This window comes from Rana temporaria, chromosome 3 (genome assembly GCF_905171775.1).
Source record: "Rana temporaria chromosome 3, aRanTem1.1, whole genome shotgun sequence".
Lineage (NCBI taxonomy): Eukaryota > Metazoa > Chordata > Amphibia > Anura > Ranidae > Rana > Rana temporaria.
Window position 1 is genome coordinate 361,220,269 of NC_053491.1, and position 19,856 is coordinate 361,240,124.

General features: G+C 44.8%; 1 protein-coding gene across 1 annotated transcript in view; it reads left to right on the forward strand.

Moving 5' to 3' along the window:
- Positions 1–5,088: 5,088 nt before the first annotated feature.
- ADIPOR2 (adiponectin receptor 2) overlaps positions 5,089–19,856 on the forward strand; it is a 100,856-nt gene continuing 86,088 nt past the window's right edge. Inside the window, exon 1 of the mRNA XM_040345307.1 lies at positions 5,089–5,224. The gene's annotated coding sequence lies outside the window, so the exon portion shown is untranslated. The remainder of the gene's footprint in view (positions 5,225–19,856) is intronic.

A 19,856-nucleotide genomic window follows, 5' to 3' on the forward strand; every position in this document is an offset into this window, starting at 1 on the left:
AGTGACCTCAACATCATCATCCCCTCCATCCTCATCATCACTTGAGCCAACTTGGCAATACGCTGCGGCTGGGGGGACATGACTGCCAATTTGTTGTTCATCAGTGTTATCCCCTCTCTGTAGGCTCATGTTCCTATCTTCCTCAACCTCAGAACCAACATCAGAATCAAGTAACGTCTGTGCATCCTCAAGAAGCAAGTGTCTGAAGCTATGTTCAAATAATTCGGCCGACTCCTCCATGCAGAATGCTGGGGCTATAGCACGAGTAGCTGTGGACAAGGAGGCAGAATAAGCTGCTCTGGCAGCTGCGGTGGACTGCGCACTAATGTCAGCTTGGGTCATTTTGGTGTTTGGTGCGCTTTTAATTGAGGACTGGCGCTGACAGAAACTTAAAAATGTAATGCAATCAAAAAAACTGCAGCTGACAATTAAAAAAAAAAAAAGGGGGCAGAGAGGGGGCAAAAACCCCATGCAGCAACCATAAAAAAACAGGTATATGTCACTGTATACAGCACTAAGGCCCAGATTCTCAAAGGGCTTACGACGGCGCAACGCCTTTTGGGCCGTCGTAAATCCTAATCTGGGCCATCGTATCTATGCGACTAATTCTTAGAATCAGTTACGCATAGATATCCCTTAGTTCTGACAGGCGTAAGGCTCTTACGCTGTCAGATCTTAAATGCAATTTTTTTTCCCGCCGCTAGGTGTCGCCTCGTCGTTTTCCCCATCGTCTATGCAAATTAGCTATTTACGCGAGATTCCCGAGCGGACGAGGCAGTGAATTTACGACGTTTACGTAAGCGTTTCGCATTAACAACTAATGCTTAGTCATAGCTATGACTAAGCATTAGTTGTTAATGCGAAACGCGTCAGCTGTCTATCCCACTGTATGCTGTTGTGTGCTGTGCATTTTTTCCTTTTTACAATAAAGAGCACGTCTTTTTTCAACAAGACTTTTTGGAGTGCGGCTGTCCATCCATTCTCCCACCTGCTTAATTCTATGCATTGCCAGCACCCGTGTGATTCCTGAGTGGACATTGATTACCTGCCTGTGCTCACCTGGAGCGGCGGTCTCCCTACCTATACTAACACTACACTATACTGACACACTATACTAACACTACACTATACTGACACACTATACTATACTGACACACTATACTAACACTACACTATACTGACACACTATACTATACTGACACACTATACTAACACTACACTATACTGACACACTATACTAACACTACACTATACTGACACACTATACTATACTGACACACTATACTAACACTACACTATACTGACACACTATACTAACACTACACTATACTGACACACTATACTATACTGACACACTATACTAACACTACACTATACTGACACACTATACTAACACTACACTATACTGACACACTATACTAACACTACACTATACTGACACACTATACTATACTGACACACTATACTAACACTACACTATACTGTCACACTATACTAACACTACACTATACTGACACACTATACTAACACTACACTAACACAATACTAACACTACACTATACTGACACACTACAATAACACTACATTATACTGACACACTATACTAACACTACATTATACTGTTACACTATACTAACACTACACTAACACTACACTATACTGACACACTATACTAACACTACATTATACTGACACACTATACTATACTGACACACTATACTAACACTACATTACACTGACATACTATACTAACACTACACTATGTTATACTAACACTCTACACTCAGAGTCACAATAAGTGAACACATTAACTTGCTAGTAGTAGCAAACGAATGCTGGCCATACACTCCACAAAAAATCGTCCGAACAAACTTTCGAAAAACGAACGTTCGGTCGTGAGCGCAAACTATAGTGCCATCATGTAATGACCGATAAAACGTTCAGTGGTCATAAATAAAAAAAATTGGTTCGTTTTTTTTTTACATATACCTAGTGCAGAAAGTTCGGACGGGAGACACATTAACCTTCCGATTTATCGTTCGTTCGGCATAAAATTTGCAAATGTGTCCTTCGTTTTTTCGGCTCAAAAACGTCCCAACGATTATCGATTTTGTGCCCATTAACTGGCCGAAAAACGAAAGAACTGTCTGAGCGACCGATTTTCGGCCGAATTTTCGTATAGTGTATGGCCAGCATTAGCCTACTCTACCTATCTCCACTCAACACAATGCAATGGCTTGCTATAGGAAGTTGCCTTTTATAGTGTGGGTGGGACTTTAAGCACTGAGCCACGATTAAAAAAAAAATCATCATCAATTTGTCTAATCAGGGCTCTGACAGTGGCAATTGGTGAAGCAGTGGTCAGGTGCAAGGCTTCATCCAATTAGGGCCCTAGAATGCACTGTAAGGCTGGGTTCACACTACTACACTACTTTCATCCTACTTTGCCCTGCTACATTGGTCCTACATTTATCCTACATTGGTCCTACATCCATCCTACTTTCATGAACAGGATACTACTTTGGTCCGACTTCAATGATATTCAATGGGCCTGAAGTAGGATCAATGTAGGACCAAAAGTAGTACAGGGAGCATTTTCAAAGTCGGACCGACTTGTGTAGGACGCTACAAGACACTCTCATAGGGAAACATTGAACACAGAGCAAAGTAGGATGAAAGTAGTGTAGTAGTGTGAACCCAGCCTTAAGCGTGCAGTGCATTGTGGGGCGACCCCGCAAATTCAGGTATTTGCCGATTGGGCGAACAGGCAATGTTTAGACTGAACTTTTGCTTGGCTTGAACTGTTCGCTCAATACTAATTGTGACATGTAAGCAGAGCTTTTTTTCTCAGAAAATAGGTCCAGGAACTCAACCACGACCCGTTCAGATTTCACAAACAGTAGAAGGGTCTTAACCACTACAGATCCGCGCTATAGACAAAAGACGTCTGCAGTGCGGACCTGAAGTGCCGAGTGGACGTCTTTAGACGTCCTTTGTTTACATTACCCGCGCGCGCCACTGGGGGGGGCGCAGTGGGTAAACACTGTCCCGGCGCATGGCTGGGAAGCCGATGCGTGTACCTGGCGGCCGCGATGTCCGCCGGGTACACGCGATCGTCGGTAGCACAGCAGGGACATGGAGCTCTGTGTGTAAACACAGAGCTCCACGTGCTGTCAGAGGAGAGGAAACCGATCTGTGTCTCTTGTACATAGGGACACAGCATCGGTCACCTCCCCCAGTCACCCCCCTCCCCCCACACAGTTAGAACACACCCAGGGAATACATTTAACCCCTTCCTCACCCCCTGGTGTTAACCCATTCCCTACCAGTCACATGTATACAGTAATTAGTGCATTTTTATAGCACTGATCGCTGTATAAATGTGAATGGTCCCAAAATTGTGTCAAAAGTGTCTGATCTGTCCGCCGCAATATCGCAATAAAAAGCACAGATCGCCGCCATTACTAGTAAAAAATTAAAAATAAATCATAAATCTATCCCCTATTTTGTAGGCGCTATAACTTTTGCGCAAACCAATCAATAAACGCTTATTGGAGAAAGGGAATAATAAGTTGCGCTGATATAGTGAAAATTGAAAAATGATATTTCAATATTGTTAAGACCAGACCATCGCTAAAAATTATTGTGTTTTTTTCAAAATTTTCTGTCTTTTTCTGTTGATAGCGCAAAAAATAAAAATCGCAGAGATGATCAAATACCACCAAAAGAAAGCTCTCTTTGTGGGGAAAAAATATAATTTGGGTACAGTGTTGTATGACCGCGCAATTGTCATTCAAAATGCGTCAGCGCTGAAAGCTGAAAATTGGTCTGGACACGAAGGGGGTTTACGTGCCCAGTAATGAAGTGGTTAAAGGGGCATTAAATACCAGAATTGCATTACATACAGAGTGCAGTGTTCAGGGGGTTACAGAGCTGTCACTTGTAAACACAGAAACCAGACCTCTGTGTTTACAAGTGACTGTGGTGAGCAGACACCAAAGGGTCTGAGCTAGAGGTGGTGGAACTGAGTTCCCCCAAGTTCCCCCTGAAAAAAAGCCCTGCATGTAAGGAAATTATTTCTGCAGACTTGTAAGCTTACTGAGAGGTAACGTTTACATTTTACCAGTCATGAGAAAAAACAAAACAATGATAGTACTTTCAGCTCTCTTAAGGATTTCTAACACCCCCCCAAACTTTGACCATTTCATTCTGTGGGGGCTTCCTGGGAGAGTGAGTGCCTGTGTTCCGTCAGATTTCGTAAAGGAAGTGACGTACTGTCACGGCCATCTTGGTACACCCCGCACTAAGCCTACAGTCTGAAGTCGCCAAGCGGACATCTTTTACACCCAAAATCTTGCATTCCACACTTATTTTTACAAGAAACCTGAGCTTATATCATGAAGGACAGTATTTAGAAATCCTTGACACTGTTTTGATGTTGAATTTTAAAAGCTGATCTCGCAGGTTTTCTGACCACATAGAACAACGCTGCTTTTAAAATTTAACATCAAAACAGTCAGACGGATTTCAAAATACTGTATTTCACTATATAAGCTCAGTTTAGTCATAGAATTAAGTGTGAAATACAAGACTCCGGTGGGTGTAAAAAGATGTCCGCTTGGCGACTTCAGACTGTAGGCTTACTGCGGCTGAGAGCGGGGTGTACCAAGATGGCCGCGCCGGAAATTCATTTCTATTACAAGTTTTGATGGGTCGCCTAATCTCACGGAACACCTGTCCTCCCTTGTTTTTGATACATTTTGTTTTTTTATTTTCTTTAAATCTCCTTTAGCAAACAGAAGTGCCCCTTAAAATACAAGTCCACTTGGAAGGTGATGATTAGATGAATAAAAAATAATAATGCAAGCTCCATCCATCTCACAAGGGAAGAGTCGTTGTAGCCCTAGCAACAAGTCACGTGGGGCGGAAGCCGCTTAGCCAGCTGTTCATTGGCCGGGGCATAGCATGAGACTAAGCGACCTTGTCCCCTTCCTAAACAAATAGAGGGGGCGGAGTCTGGAGGTAACGTCTTCTCCCAGCGTGCAGCGCGGAAGAGGGAGTGGCTGACGGCCATAGTCTTCTCATAGATTTTTGTAAGGGGCGCCCTCATTGGTTGGGGCGGCCTCGTGCGATAGGCGTCATGGTGACGCTGCCAGGCAACCCGGGGAGGCGACATTAAGAGCGAGAGAAAGAACGAGCGGGGCGGCCCGGGACACCGAGACAGGTGAGGAGAGAAGAGAACGCTGTTTGTACTGAGCCCGCCCCCTTTTTCCGGCCATATGGCCCTCCTCTGTGCCCGGCGGCTAACCCGGATGTCCCTCAATACCTTTACCTGACACCTAAACATTTCCCTGCCAGTCTACTGTCACCCACCCTCTCCTACATTGTTAGCCTTGTACTGCCAACTATCATGCCCCCAGCATTCTCCATAGACCGTCACTATCCATACTACCCCTTCATCCTGGCACTACTCACCCCCACTTTGTCACTATTACCCCCTCATCAGTCACTCCTGCCCCCCCCCCCCCCTTACTGCCCCCTCTGTTTCTCTACTGTCCTTTCTCTGCCACTCTTACCCCCCCCCTTCTTTGCACCCTCATCTCACTCTATTTCTTTCTGCTTCCCCCTCCTTTCTGCTCTGCCACCCTTATCCCCTCTATTGCCCCCTTTCATCACCCTTATCCCCTCTATTGTGCCCTCTCTTATCACCCTTATCCCCTCTATTGTGCCCTCTCTTATCACCCTTATCCCCTCTATTGCCCCCTCCCTTATCACCCTTATCCCCTCTATTGACCACCCTCTCCTGTTACCATTATCCCACCCATTGACTGCCCCCCCTCTCCTGTCACCCTAATCCCACCCTCCTGTCACCCTAATCCCACCCTCCTGTCACCCTAATCCCACCCTCCTGTCACCCTAATCCCACCCATTGACTGCCCCCCCTCTCCTGTCACCCTAATCCCACCCTCCTGTCACCCTAATCCCACCCTCCTGTCACCCTAATCCCACCCTCCTGTCACCCTAATCCCACCCTCCTGTCAACATTATCCCACCCATTGACCCCCCTCTCCTGTCATCATTATCCCACCCATTGACCCCCCTCTCCCGTCATCATTATCCCACCCATTGACCCCCCCTCTCCTGTCACCCTTACCCCACCCTCCTGTCACCATTATCCCACCCATTGACTGCCCCCCCTCTCCTGTCACTTATCCCACCTATTGACCCCCCTCTCCTGTCACACTTATCTCACCTATTGACCCCCCTCTCCTGTCACACTTATCCCACCCATTGACCGACCCCCCCCCCCCTCTCCTGTCACCCTAATCCCACCCATTGACCACCCTCTCCTGTCACCATTGACCGCCCCCCCTCTCCTGTCACCCTAATCCCACCCATTGACCACCCTCTCCTGTCACCATTGACCGCCCCCCCTCTCCTGTCACCCTAATCCCACCCTCCTGTCACACTTGTCCCACCCATTGACCCCCCTCTCCTGTCACTGCCCCCACTGTTTTTTCCTCCTTACTTTCCCTTTCTCTCACTCCTCTGCTGCCCCCTCGTCGGTCACTCTTATACCCCCTACTTCCTGCTCTTCTGACATCCTTATGCTCAGCTATTGCCCCCTGTGGTCACTGTTAGACCACCCATCCTTCTGATCCCTTCTCTGTCACCCCCCCTCCTCTATACTGCTCCCTCCTCTGTTACTCCTGACTGTAACTTCACCCTGTTGTCATTTTTACTGTCACCCTCTACTACCCCCCTCCCCCAGATCCATTTTCCTGTCACCCATAACCCTCCTGTCACTCCTGCTCATTCTTCCCTACTGTCAATGTCAACTTCCATCCCAGCCATACTGCCCCATTTTTTTTTTTGTCTCTTTCAGTACAAACCTCTCCTTCTATGGCCCCTCTCCTGTCACCCCCATACTGGCACCACCTGCACCCTGTGTGCTCATGCATGTTCTAGGCAGTGTACAATGAGGGGGAAAAGTATTTGTTGCCCTGCTGATTTTGTATGTTTGCCCACTGACAAAGAAATGATCAGTCTATAATTTTAATGGTAGGTTTATTTTAACAGCGAGAGACAGAAATATTCAGAAAAACGCATTTCAAAAAAATTGATTAATGTCGATGATCTCAAGGCAGCAGGGACAATAGTGACCAAGAAACCAATTGGTAACACACATTACGCTGTGAAGAACTGCTCAAGAAAGCACATGTACTGTCCCATCTGAAGTTTGCTAATGAACATCTGAATGATTCAGAGGAGAACCGGGTGAAAGTGTTATGGTCAGATGGCACCAAAATCAAGCTCTTTGGCCTCAGCTCGCTGTGTTTGGAGAAGATGGGAATTCTGCCCATGACCCAAAGAACACCATCCCCACTGTCAAACCTGGAGGTGGAAACATTATGCTTTGGGGTTGTTTTTCTGCTAAGGTCAGGACAACTTCACCGCATTAAAGGGACGGTGGAGGGGGCCATGCACTGTCAAATCTTGGGTGAGCACTAAGGATGAGCTCCGGCATGTTCGCATAGCCCATGTGCAGAGCCTGCCAGGAAGTTGGCACTGCGCTACGTTAATCACAGGCAGTGAGACATTTCCTGATCTCTGCAGCTGCGCATCGGGACAATGTCTCACCGCCTGTGATTAGCGCAGTGCCAACTTCCTGGCGCGCTCTGCACGTGGAGTGTGCCATCACGCCCGAGCTCATCCTTAGTGAGCACTAGGGGTGCACCTAATGGAAAGTTTGGTACCGAAAAGGCAGGATGCACTTAGCCAAAAATGACAGGTTTTTAAAAAATATTTATATTTCTATATATAATTTATTATCATCGATTTAAATCAATATAAATTTGTTGGCCATTATTGGCACCTTTTAAGTGCAATAAAAGCTCAAGAAAATTGCAGTCTGCAGTCTCTACCCATCTCTTGTATCATGTCTGCAATCTCTTAAACACACAGCTAATAGTATCAGCAACATTTCCATTTGGTGCACCTCTAGCAGACATGATACAGAAGATGGTCATACTGCAGACATGATACAAGAGATTAATGCAGCCTCACCAGTGCCTGTCAGATGCAGCCTCACCAGTGCCTGTCAGATGCAGCCTCACCAGTGCCTGTCAGATGCAGCCTCACCAGTGCCTGTCAGATGCAGCCTCACCAGTGCCTGTCAGATGCGGCCTCACCAGTGCCTGTCAGATGCGGCCTCACCAGTGCCTGTCAGATGCGGCCTCACCAGTGCCTAAATCAGAGCAGCGATCTCCCTGTGTCACGGAGCTGTCCAATGAAACAAAAACAATGTTCCGCCTCCTGTGAAACATCACTGATTAAATTTCCTGGCATTGGATCAGTGTGCCGTCTATCACAGGAGGTGGGACATTGTTACTGTGGCTTCTCAGACAGCTCTGTGACACAGGAAGATTGCCGCACTGCAGGTTGAGGAAGGACTTGGCCTGGTCACCAGGATGACCCCCACCTCCGCAATGTGCAGCAGCACCTGGGGCCGACCCCAACACCTTTTTCTTCTTTTGGCCTAACGCCAAAAACAGTTTTCGCCTGATACGTTTTGGCGCACCTCTAGTGAGAACCTCCTTCCCTCAGCCAAGGCATTGAAAATGGATCGTGGATGGGTATTCCAGCATGACAATGACCCAAAACACATGACAATGATCTTCAACAAAGGATTGGCTCAAGAAGAAGCACGTGAAGGACCTGTCTCCAGACCTTAATCCCATAAATAACAACATGTGGAGGGAGCTGAAGGTTTGAGTTACCAAATGTTCGCATTGGAAACCTTAATGACTTGGAGAGGAACTGCAAAGAGAAGTGGGATGAAATCCCTCCTGAGATGTGTGCAAACCTGGTGGCCAACTACAAGAAACATCTGACCTCTGTGATTACCATCAAGGGTTTTGCCATCAAGTACCAAGTCATGTTTTGTGAAGGGTCAAATACTTATTTCACTCATTAAAATGCAAATCAATTTATAACTTTTTTGAAATGCGTTTTTCTGGAGTTTTGTTGTTTTGTCTCACTATTAAAATAAAACTGCCATTAAAATTAGACTGATCATTTCTTTGTCGGTGGGCAAATGTACAAAATCAGCAGGGGATCAAACACTTGTTATCCCTCACTGTATATAATGGCTCTTATGTATAGGCAGGACATGTGACTAGGTGATGGTATGCTCTGTAACTCAGCCTTGTGGCAGCTCTTAACATAGTTTGTGGTGCCTGTAGGGTGGTTTTGTCTGTGTAGATACCAGCTGTTGGTCCGAGTTGCCCTGTGGATTAAATGCTGGGTCCAGGTTGGGCATAGTACCCTCTTTTGACAGTTTCCTCAGCTGTGTAGACATTGTCTAGTACTGTGTGGCTGGTGCCAAGTTTGTGATGTCTGTTGTCAGTTTCTTTCCTGCCAGCTCCTCGTCTTTTGTAATCGGACCACCAGTCAGTGATGCCAGCTGCCAGTCTTTCTGTCCCCTAATTATCGTCTTTGTTTCTTTCCTCGTGTCTTACATCAGGGCCGCCAGTGTTTTGTGCATTTCGGTTGGCATTTATTTGAGGTGAATAAGTTAATATAGCATTCAGGAGCCTTTTGGTCCAGCGGTTTTAAAGTGCCAAGGAAGGTGCAGGTTTTTTTCCCCCCCAAAAGTGCTTCCTGTCGCCTGAAAGCTTTTCCTGCTCTTATTTGATGTTCTACGTCAAGGGTGTCAAACTCAAACGGCCCCCCTGTAAACAGTCAATGTTTGGAAACAATGAAACTGATAAGGTGGCAGAGGCTGAGATCATTTGTTAAACTGACTGGGCAGTAAGTAAATTGGCTCTGTGAGTGACCACTCTGCCCGACATCCTTCAACCTCACAACTGAAGGGGCCTGATGTCTGAACAGCGAGTGGAACTTATCGGCTGCTGTTGGGGTATTCTGACATCCATGGGCACTAGCGGTCAGAATATAGTAGCTGCCAGAGGGGACTCATCCGTCCACACTATTTAGATAAGACAGGGAAACATTAGATATTTCGCATTCGGACTGCAGGAGAAAAAAAATGTTTATTGCCAGCTTTACGGTTTACATACCCTTGATGTGTGTGTTTGTTTAAAAAAAAAAAAAAAAAGTACATAACATTTTATGTTTGCTCAGTTTTTATTATTCCAATACCTGACTACTAAACCACATGTGGTAAAGGTTGAATTTGATTGATGGGCTTCGGTGAATTGGGATTGTACATCTGTGGTCTTTGCTGCACCCCTTACATTTGCCTAAAAATACAACCCGACGCTTTCACCTGACAAACGTGTGTGTGTGTTTTCTGCTTGCTTGCAACAGAGACTACCCTTTTCCGCACAACCTACCCATAACCCACTTGCTGTCTATCTTTGCCACTCTAACCCTATTTCTTAAATCTGGAAGCTGACTTTTAGCCATTTTAGTATTGGGGTGAATAGCTGCTCTGCTCTGCCAGTGTTGATACCATTTTTATTTAGAACACTGCTCTGGCAGGAGAGGAGCCGATCAGATAACACCGACCCCTCTCTTACCCCTCTGTCTCTCTGTCCAAGAAGCCTCCGATAAGTAAATGCAGATCTCTGATCTGTGCTGTATCGGTAAAGATCTGTTCTGTAGTACAAAGTCAAAGTAGAAAGATAAAAAACACATTTGAAGCAGAAACCCAGTAAATCAGCTAATTGCATGGTAACAAGCTAAGGTATAGCTGAAGTTTAAAGGGGTTGTAAACCCTCTGTTTTTCACCTCAATACATTCTATGCATTGAGGTGAAAAAACTCTTGTAGTGCACCAGAGCCCACCTTTTACTTGCCTGATTGTTCCTGCACCGGGGACGAGCACACCCGCTCCAGCCTGTCTCTCGGGTCCTGACTGGATTAATTGATGGCAGTACAGCCATTGGCTCCCGTTGCTGTCAATCAAATCTAATGACGGGGCAGAGCCGAGTCCTGTCTGTCGATGGTCGCAGTGGCAGCACTCGGGAGCGCACGGCTGCCCTGCGGGAGGGCGCTTCTTCGGGGCACTCGAAGAGGAGGAGCCAGGAGCACCGCTGAGGGACCCCACAAGAGGAGGACCGGGGCCACTCTGTGCAAAAACTGCACAGAGGAGGCAAGCATGACATGTTTGTTTTTAAGAAAAAAAAAAGGAACCTTTTTAGTTATCCTTTTAATCTGCTTATGTTTTGCCTTTCCTGGTCCCCCCCCCCCCCCTCAACATGTTAATGACGTTTTTAAATAAAACCTTTCCATTTCCATTACATACTTTGTTTTAAACCCAGTGACATCATCGCTGGGTCTCTGTATGCAATGCAGGCAGATTATGGCGGGTGAGGGTTCCTGAAAATGGCAGCCTGCCTCATAGGGGTGCAACGGATCAAAAAACTCACGGTTCGGAACGTTCCTCGGATCGGATCAGCAAAAAAACAAGACAAATGCCGCCATCTTGCTACACCCCACACTCCTGCTCAGTAATGATTGAGTGAGAAGGGGGCAAGCGGACATCTTGTTACACCCCCTGGAGTTTCAGATTTTTAGTTATTTTCAACACAACGGAGCTTATATGCTTAAATACAGTGTTTGTAAATCCAACGGACTGTTAAATGTGAAAATCAGAGTTGTTCTGTCACATTAGCAACCATGTAAGATCCGCAGGTTTGCTGCTGCTTTTAAAATGTAACATCTAAACAGTGCGTCGCATTTACAAATGGCATATAAGCTCCATTTTGTGTTGAAAATAACTGTGAAATCTAAAACTCCGGTGGGTGTAACAAGATGTCCGCTTGCCCCCTTCTCACTCTATCCTTACTGTGTGGGGTGTAGCAAGATGGCGGCGACGATGTAACGGGAGCTAGGCCGAAGCTGCAGCCTTTCCTAAGGCTAATGACTGACAGGGGGGCCCACGGATCGCGTGTGTGTTGACCCGAAGGTGTTGATACGTACGGATCAATGAGGATCCGTTGCACCCCTACAGCCTCAGTACTCTTCTCATGAGCCCTCAGCCCTGATGCAAGCAGTGGGCTGGCTATTGGTAGCAGTTATGCAAGTATCAAAATGTATTGATGGGTGGCTGTTAGTCTGGCGGAGGTAGCATTACTAGGCAGACAGACAGCATTTGCATGCAAACTGCCCTAGGTAGAGCCCACAGGTGATGCTGAGGGTTTATGACTGAGAACTGAAATCCTGGATGCGAAGGGGGTGGGCCAGGATCAGCCAAGCCTGTGCAGGTATAGCTTAGAGAGGTTCTCAAGTCATATTTTTGTATTAAGAGTCACCTGTTGACTTTTATTAAACAGACACTCGCCTCTCCAGGGATCCAGTGATGCCCTCACCTGAGCCGTTCTTTGCATCCATCTTCTTCATCTTATCTGTAGGCTGCCACAAGCCACGCTGTCTTGGTAATGGTTCCGCTGTCTTCTTGGACCTGTGATGTGTCCCAGAAGACTGCAGGGAGGAGGTCAGCAGAAGCCGGTGAAACTTCCTGTTTAGTAAGATGTTTTTTTTTTTTTTTTTTTTTTATGTCCCACTATCCTAGAGATACAACAGAACGTGAGAGGAAATTCCTCCAAAGTGATGAAAAATGTAACCGGTGTCCTCTCACCTCCTGTTCCAGTGATTACGCTAATGTTTTGGGTTTCACGTTGGTTTCTGTTTGTGACAATGGTCCCCGGGACATATAAAGATGGCAAGAGGGCGGTGACGATGTAACGAGACAGCGCCGGCCGCCGCTTATCCTTTAAAGTGCATATAACCCCCAATAATATTTTTTCTCTTATTTGCTCCATTTTGGCCTATTGGGTGTATCATTGAAAGCGCTTTGTTGTATCTGTTTAATAGGGAAAACCGTATCTGATCCTGTCACATCGTCGGCAGATAATTTCCAGTACTCCCTGCCATTGCTACACTGTACTTGCTAGCAGTGTTATCGGCCTTGTCCATTCACTTCTATGTACTATAGAATACACATGGAGAAAAGCAGAGGGGATGGGGTTCTGTAGTGATAACACACTTGCTGCCCTAGGGTGACAACACTGCTCCTATATAGATATTGTGGAGGAGTGAATGTTGTCATCTTAGGGAAGGAAATGTCTTACTGGCAGGTTCACCAGGTGAAAATAAAGGAAAACCTCCTGGGGAAAAAAGAACACGAATGCAGCCACCACATCTAAGGACTGGTGAGCTGCAATCTATTACATTTCTGTTCTTTTGTTTAGATAAGCCGTCGGGTATTCAAGTTTTCCTTTGTAACTGTGTTTAGTCACCATTGTAAGAGGCCTTATTCCAGTTCCCTCACAAAATGGAGCTTCCACTTATTTGGTTCCCTCCCCCCCTCCGATGTCGCAATTGGCACCTTTCTGGGGGGAGCAGATACCTGTCTAATGCAGGTATTTGCTCCCACTTCCAGCGAAAGATACGCAGCGATCTACCTCATGTTCGGCCCCTCCTCTGTCCCCCCCCCCCACTGTCTTCTGGGAGACGCACAGGTCCCAGAACGTGCAGCGTGACTTGTGCATGCGCTGTAAAGCCGCTAGACTTCACTTCCTGAGTCCCTTATTTAAGATGCTGGCGCCTCCGACCGGAGCCGAGGGACGGGTTGGCTTCAGGTGAGGACATGGCTGGTGCCTGGACAGGTAAGTGTCCTTATTTTCTAAGTCAGCAGATGCAGTATTTGTGGCTGCTGACTTAAAAAATGTTTTTTGCAGGCAGAACTCCTCTTTAACCTGTCTGTCCAATAGGAAGTGGTTGGCACATCTGGGGCTGCAGCCACATCTGCTGATACTGAGCTGGAGTTGGACATTTTCTATTCCTGCCTCAGGTGGCAATTTGCACCTCCATTTAGTACGGTATATAATCAAAAAATGTTTTTTATCCTAATTACCCCTGTATAAAAACCGTGATCGCATTTGTTGGAGGAACCTAATTAGTTTTTTCTATATCATTGGAGTTTATCCAGCTTTGTATCTATCAGTTTTTCGTGGCTACAACTTCAGTAACTTCCGGCGACAAGTCAAATTTAATAAACTGACCGCGTCCCCTCAGTATTCTTTAAAGCAGAACTTGACTGCATCTGGGTACATTAAGCTGAAAACGCTATTTAAAAGAGAACTATGGCGAATCGACTCAGTGGGCTATAGCCCACTATTGACTGACGTGGCGGAGCAGCTTCAGACTCTGGAAGGATCCTAACAATATTGTTGGGATCCACCCAGCTGCCTGACAGTTGGCTCCACCTCTAAGCGCAAGGCAGAGAGCCAGCTGCACCCGCCCCTGCCCCAGTTTGGCGCTGACCATCTCTTTCCCCTAAAAGCAGCACACACCTGTCACAAAAATACCAGATAGGCACAATTGACCCTTTGATTGCCCTAGATGTTTAACCCCTTCCCAGCCAGTGTCATTGGTACTGTGACGGTGTGTATTTTTAGCACTGATCACTAATATGTCACCGGTTCCTGCAAAGTGGCCGATTGTCCACCACAATATCGCAGTCCTGCTAGAAGTTGCTGATCACCGTTATTGCTAGTATTAAAATAAATAAAAATAAATGTGTGTGTGTGTGTGTGTGTGTGTGTGTGTGTATATATATATATATATATATATATATATATATATATATATATATATATATATATATATATATATATATATAATATATATATATATACAGGGCCGGACTTACCATTGGCCTTGACTGGGCTCAAGCCCAGGGGCCCCACCCAAAAGGGGGGCCCCTTTAAAAAAAAAAAAAAAAAAAAAATTTTTTTTTTTTTTTTTTTTTTTTTAGGGGTCCGGAGGGGTCCGGAGGTCCCCGGGGGCCCCCAGGGCCCCGGACGGCAACCCCCCTTTTTTTTATTTATTTTTTGTTTTTATATATATAATATATATATATATATGTGTGTGTATATATATATATATATATATATATATATATATATTTTATTATTATTAAAGGGCCCAGGGGTCTCCAGGGCCCCGGATGGCAACCCCCCTTTTTTTTATTTATTTTTTTGTAAAAAAAATGTTTTTTTTTATATATTTTTTATTTTTATATATATAATATATATATATATATATATATATATATATATATATATATATATATATATATATATATATATATATATATATATATATATATATATATATTTTATTATTATTATTAAAGGGCCCAGGGGTCTCCAGGGCCCCCGGATGGCAACCCACCTTTTTTATTTTTTTATAAAAAAAATTACATTTTTTTTATATATATATATATATATATATATATATATATATATATATATTTTTTTTTTATTAAAGGGCTCAGAGGTCCCCAGGGCCCCATGTGGCAACCCCCCCTTTTTTATTTTTTTTATAAATGTTTATTTTTTTATTTTTGTTTATTTTTTTATTTTTTATTAAAAGGCCCAGAGGTTCCCAGGGGCCCAGAGGTCCCCAGGGCCCCCGGGTTTGGCAACCTCCCTTTTTTTTATGTATTTTTTATAAATGTTTTTTTTTTTATTATTAAAGGGCCCAGAGGTTTCTTTTTTCTTTTTATTAAAAGGCCCAGAGGTCCCCAGGGCCCCGGATGGCTACATATATTTATATATATTTGTTTTCTTCTTTATTTCTTCTTTTTTTTGTAAAGGCCCCCCCGCTTCTCAATTTGCGGCAGCCCCCACGCTTCTCAATTTCAGGCGGCAGCACCCCCACCCCCCTAGGTTCTCTGCTTCAGGGGGCCCATGCCTTAAGCTGTGCAAGGGGCCCCAAAATTCCTGATGGCGGCCCTGCGCATACCTCCCAACACGCACGGATTCTGTGGGACTTTCCCGCACAGACAGCTTCTTCCCGCAGTCCCGCAAAAGGGTTAATTTTCCCGCACTGCAAGAGGAGGCAGCACGGAAGCAGGAGGAACCGGAGTGGTGTGTGGAGGACTGTGGCTGCTGAAGGGAAGAAAGCCGAGAGCCGGGCTAATGACAGTCTGTGGCCCCGGCTGTTGGCACAGGTGAGAGGCACTCCCCCCCTCAACAACTGCAAAATCCCCCCCCGCTCAACAACTTTAATGCGCTCCCCCCCGCTCAACAACTTCAATTCGCCCCCCCCCCCGCTCAACAACTTCGATCCCCCCCAATTCTCGGCTCCAGGGGGCCCCTTCAACACTCAAGCCCAGGGGCCCCCACCACCCTAAGTCCTGCCCTGTATATATATATAATTAATTATATTAGTAGCGCAGTGCCATATTGCAAAAGTCTGGGGGGGGTGTAAATCTTCTGGAGGTCCAGTGGATAGTTTTGTCTTTTTTATTCAACCCAGCAGGGCTAAATGGGGGGGGGGGGGGGGAGACTGATGGCTCTGTAGCTGCTGTACTAACCATGCAATATTAGTACAGCGATTTTTTTTTTTTTTTCTGACAAGGACGGCTTCCCTGCCAGAACACTGGTCAGCGCTCTCAGCCATGGGCAGACATTTTTCAGTCATGCCATATCCAAAAGGCCAACTTCAGTACACACAAGATGAATGTTGGCCAGTTCAATAGATGGAACATTTAGCCTGTGTGTACTATCTATGGTAAGTTGTGACTGGGGCCTATAGTGTTGTCCCTGGAGTCTTGTCCACACTTGGCGGAAGTACAGGTTATTTTCTTTGCTTCTGGAACAAAGGAAAGGGGAAGTCTGTGCTGCAGGGGAAAAGCACAGATTTGCTTTAAAGGATATCCAAATCTAAGAACTAGAATATATTGCAACTTTTTGAGGTGGTTTTTATGTTTTTTTTTTTTTCTGTGAACCACAAAACTGCTTCCTATGTAGAAAAGATTAAAAAATTAGAGGTTTGTAATTCAAATGAGACCAGCGTTTGGTGACAACACTGCTCCTCCATAGGCACAGTACAGTCAGTGCTGTTACCCAAGGACAGGAAATGTTATTGGTGGGATCATAAGGTGCAAAGAAACCAAATGCAGCCTACCAGTCCCTTTATGTAGTGGTTTCAATATATTTTTGGGGTTTAGATGTTTAAGGACAAATGCAATAATTGGCATTCAAATACAGTAAAACCTTGGTTTGCGAGCATAATTTGTTCCAGAAACATGCTTGTAATCCAAAGCACTTGTATATCAAAGCATTTTTTTACAGGGTATAAAAGAGAAGAGAGGCACCTCTAAGTGTAGCAATAAGTTGCTAAATGTTATGCCTTCATGAAATGTAACCATATTGCTACACTTAGAGGCTCCTCTCTTCTCTTTCATACTCACTTGTGACATGACGCTACTCTTATATCAAGACATCGCTTGTATATCAAGGCAAAATTTATTAAAACATCTTTGCTTGTCTTGCAAAATGCTCTCAAACCAAGGTTTTACTGTACTTAATAAAAATCCCCCCTTGAGCGCTAGCCAGTGACTTTGCCTAGGCTGAGATGTCTGCAGTCTGCTGCAGGCAGGAAAATGCTTTTCCTCAGTCTCCTCTGTCCCAGTGCCCACACTGAAGCGTAACTTTTGTAGCAAGTGACAAGGTGAGAATCTGCAGCAGAGGCTGATTTGTGTCAGACATTATGAACAGCTGTGAACGGTATCGTCTGAGCTGGCATCTCAGTCCAGGAAGTAGATGTTGACCTTGGATGTTGCAACAATGGAAGATGACGCCATCCTTATGGAGAGAATCCTTGTCAGGGAGGAGTACTGTGATCTGTGAAAGGTAATAAATACCTGGAAGTGTTACTGACACAAACCTGGCATACTGCCCTAAATATGAAGAAATATAGTACATGTATAGCCAAGAGCATTTTATGAAGGCAGTGCTTGTCTGGCCCACAATGCTTCACAGGTAGCTGATCCTTTAAACTGTCTGCTCTTCACTGGCGCTAGAAGGACCTTGACACCAATACACCTGCGGAAGGATTTAGAAGCTTACATGCATACAAGCCAATTAAATGGTACAGCTTGTGCGTGTATCTAGACCAGAAGAGATGTCACAGATCGCTGCCCACGGTCACAGTTCTGCAGCACGTTTTATTCTGCAACAATGCATAGTCGGCCCTCACACTCCATATAATAATAAAACAAATATCCACTCCTGCGTTTTGTTACTTTGGGAGATACAAAATTAAATTCTGTATTAAAAGCAATGGTAAACCCTTAAAGTGGAGTTCCACCCATAAATATAACATTACATCAGTAGTTTTAAAAAAATGTCATTAGTCCTTTAAGAAAAAAAAAATTTTTTTTTAGATGCCTTCAAAGTGTTGTTGCTAGGCAGAATAGTTAATCTTCCCTCTTCCTGCACCTAGGTGCTTAAGCTTCCTAACCTACACCGCACAGACTCCTGGGAATGTAGTGGGTGTAACTTTCCAGGAAGAATCATTTCTCGAAGAATCATGTGACTTGGACAGCACAGGTGCTGAAACCTGATCTGAAACCTATTACACTGCTTGTGCAGCATGTGCGAGATCTGCAAGGCTGAAATCCAGGAAGTCATACAGTCTGGCTTCATGATGCCCACACTTAAGATGGCCCCAGTCAATTTCTCTTTTATAAAGTGTCTAAATGCTGTAACAACCTAACAAAACGGACCTTAGTTTACAGACTAACGTTACTAGAATACATTAAGCTTGTGTATTACAGGGGTATTTATATTTAAAAAGTGAAGTTGTGGCCGGAACTCCGCTTTCAGCAGCCATTTATTATATTGCAGCTTTCCAATTTTTAGATGTAGACTGCATTAGGCTCCATTCACACTAATGCTTTTTTTTGATGCAGGGAAGTTTTTTAACATGGTTTCCTATGGAACATGTTCACATCAATGCTTTTTTGTGCCTCTGCGTTTTTGGAAAGGGTCAGGGACTTTTTTTCCCTGCAAAAAGCAGCGTTTTGCATGTAATAGAATTCAATGGACCCGCATCCAAAACGCAAGTACCGCGTTTTTACCACGATTTTGCCGCGATTTGCATTTTTTTTTAACCTGTTTAATAGCTGGTTGTTAAAGGAAATGTAAAAAAATTTAAAGCGGAGGTTTACCCCCAAATATTTTTTTAACATTACATTTAGCCGAGTTGTCATAATGACAATCGGCTGTTTTTTTTTATTATTTTTTTTATCCCCGTACATACCGTATTTTTGCCGCCGCTTCTGGGTATGTCTTCTGCGGGACTGGGCGTTCCTATCTGATTGACAGGCTTCCGACCGTCGCATACAGCGCGTCACGAGTTGCCGAAAGAAGCCGAACAACGGTGCGGCACTATACGGAGCCTGCGCACCGACGTTCGGCTTCTTTCGGCAACTCGTGACGCGCAGTATGCGACAGTCGGAAGCCTGTCAATCAATTAGGAACGCCAAGTCCCGCAGAAGACATACCTGGAAGCGGCGGTGAAAATACGGTATGTACGGGGATAAAAAATAAAAAAAAACACAGCCGATTGTCATTATGACAACTAGGCTGAATGTAATGTTAAAAAAATAATTTTTTGGGTGAACCTCCGCTTTTAAATTGATTAGCTAAAAAGAAAAAAAAAAAAAAAACGCAAATCGCTGTAAAAACGCACGTCAAAAAAATGCAACAAGCCCCGCAAAAAGCACTGCAAAAACGCTCAAAAGCAACATGCATAGGTGTGAATCAAACCTTAGTGTTTTTTTTTTTTTCTTTGGCGTGCTTTTCTTTTTGCTTTTATCTGGCAGTCCAACCTGTAAAGCCCCTTTCACACAAGTTGGACTTGTGCAGTATGGTATTTGTCCGCTGGACTTGTGCAGTATGGTATTTGTCCGCTGGACTTGTGCAGTATGGTATTTGTCCGCTGCTCCCTGCTGAGCGGGCAGATGATTGGTCTGTGTCCGCTCCATCAGGCACAGCCCAGTCTCCTCTATGGGCAATCGGATGGAAAAGT